General features: G+C 31.6%; 3 non-coding genes across 3 annotated transcripts; all 3 read left to right on the top strand.

Annotated features, from left to right (window-relative positions):
- On the top strand, positions 1-81 carry LOC142618162 (small nucleolar RNA snoR117). Its single transcript, XR_012841209.1, has one exon. It is a non-coding gene; the product is annotated as a small nucleolar RNA snoR117 (small nucleolar RNA).
- Positions 82-156: 75 nt separating this feature from the next.
- On the top strand, positions 157-241 carry LOC142618157 (small nucleolar RNA snoR116). The gene has a single exon (XR_012841205.1). It is a non-coding gene; the product is annotated as a small nucleolar RNA snoR116 (small nucleolar RNA).
- Positions 242-1968: 1727 nt separating this feature from the next.
- Positions 1969-2049, top strand: LOC142618161 (small nucleolar RNA snoR117). Its single transcript, XR_012841208.1, has one exon. It is a non-coding gene; the product is annotated as a small nucleolar RNA snoR117 (small nucleolar RNA).
- Positions 2050-2339: the final 290 nt, after the last annotated feature.

Raw genomic sequence — 2339 nt, 5'->3', positions numbered from 1 at the left:
GGCCTGTGAAGCACAAATATTGTCCGTACCATCTGAGATACCCTCTTTGATGTATACAACTTTTTCAATTTTCTGAGGCCTTGGAAAAATTTCTTACATTTTTTACAGTTTTTGAAGTCTGGGTTTCGTTTTATTTTGTATGTTATGTTGCAATATAGGCTGTGAAGACTTAATTTTATACCATCAAACTATGAAAGCTCTATGAGGCTTGTTGATGTTACTGTAAATCATTGCTGAGCCTTTTATTTTCTCATATACATTGCTAATCAGTGTTTTTATTGAATTTTATTTGAGTTTTCCTTGATGGGTATTTTTTGTTTTGGGTGTATTTGATGTTATGTATGAGATTATGTGAAAAAAAAAGGCAACAAATTAGAGTCTCTGATGCGCTTTCTTGATAGCGTTTTTAGCGCTGTACGTTGCCGACAGTGATCTGGGAGCTGAGATTCTGGCAATTGCCTCATGTTTTCTGTAAGGCTTTTGCATTCAGATGTTCCTACATTTATTAATATGATCTGTTTTTATTGATAAAGTGTCAAGTATTAGCTCAATCATGAGTAGGATTGTTACCCAATTGTGAAAACTAAAACTACACCTCACTTTAGTTTGTAGAAATAATTTTATGTAATTAGTTTGAGGTGATGTTCTACTTACATATGAATTGTAGTTATATAGAGTTTTATGGATGTACTTATTATTGAAAGTTCACTTGCGTAGTTGTTGAAGTTTAAGGTAAACTTGCACAGACCGTGTTTAAAATGTGAGACATTTTACACATGAAATTGATGATGTGTGACAATCATGGTCCTAAAATTCGTTTGTCAAAAAAATTCACTCACTCACACACCCTTCTTTTTGGAAATTAGACTTTGAATAATAATGCTTGGACTACAACTAAAGCCACAACTTTGCCACAAGCTGTGCCAAAAAAATGCGTCTTTTGTTGTGGTTCTAGCATTTTTGTTGTTTTAAAAGCTGTACATGTGCATAAAAAGTAATGTTAAGTAGATACTCATTTTCACAAATATATACCATTACTCATTTATGGATTTGTTATTTTGTTTAATATATTACTTGCAATATTTTCCTACATGGGTTGGACTTCACAAATGTGTTCTATCCATGTGAGGTGATGTTGCATGTAACATGTTTCACATCATATCACTTCTATTGTATGAGTTTTAGTATAATGTACAAAAATATGACAAATGGCTTGTTGAGGTTGTTATGTATGTTGATTTATTCATACTTAACAATGGGGTAGTAGTTATACATGTTGATTTATTCGTGCTTAACATGTGATTCAGTTAATTTTGTGGTTTTAGTGTCATGTCCATTGATCTACTGATGGTAGAATTCAAATTGAATTTAAATAATTTTTAGTTTTTTTTTTTCTAGATTGGATCAATTTCAATTTTGAGTTCTACCTTATTTGTTATATAGCTAGGCGAGCTTCTCCTGAAAACTCAAGTAAAAGGCAACTGCAAATAGAAGTCGTGCTTTTTTAATTTCTTTGCCTCTCATCTTCTCATTCTTGTTTTTTTGAGGTGTGGAAGATGTAATCTTAGTGTGTGGTTCAAAGGAATAATACTTGTTTTGTAATACTGTTATTAACCTTCATGCTATATCGTTTTTTATATTAGATTTAGTAGAATTTTGTTTAGGCTGAGAATGCTTGGCAAGACATAAAATTCTTTAATCTTTAGTGTATGCTTTTAAATTTACCCGTTTATCTTTCTTAAAAAATAAGCTGTTTAAAGTAAGCTGTTCACCAAAAAAAGTCCTGCTTTAAAATGCCGTACATAAAAATAGGCCTAGTGAGTAGCTAATGGACTATAAACATATTGTTTATATTGAAATTGTGTACTATTTCTCAAAAAAATTATATTGAAATTGTGTACTAAATGTGATTGCTTCATCTGGCTTTTACTGCTTTGTTGATATCTTATATAATTCTTTTCTGATAGTGGCCTGTGATGATTCAAATTGTCCGTACCATCTGAGATACATTATCTTTGATGTATTAAACTTTCGCCTTTTCTGAGGCCTTAGGCACTTCTCTATGTTGCTTTATAAGCCTTTTTTTATGAGGTTCGTATATTAGTTTTTTGTACCTGTAGTTTTGATATTGTTATGGTTTATTTGTTTGCTTGGTTGAAAACTATAAGAATGTGGTATGTGTTTAGTAACGTGGAAGGCAACAAATTAGAGTCTCTGATGCACTTTTTTGATAGTGTTTTTGGTGCTGTACGTTGCCAATAGTGAAACTGGAGCTGAGAATTTTGCATTTGCTTTTTTCCAAAAGGGCTCATGCTTTCTGATGTTCCAACATAAGTTTA

This window comes from Castanea sativa, chromosome 11 (assembly GCF_040712315.1).
Source record: "Castanea sativa cultivar Marrone di Chiusa Pesio chromosome 11, ASM4071231v1".
In the NCBI taxonomy this organism is placed as follows: Eukaryota; Viridiplantae; Streptophyta; class Magnoliopsida; order Fagales; family Fagaceae; genus Castanea; species Castanea sativa.
The sequence above is the reverse complement of the archived record's forward strand: the minus strand, read 5'-3'. Positions and strand labels throughout refer to the sequence as shown.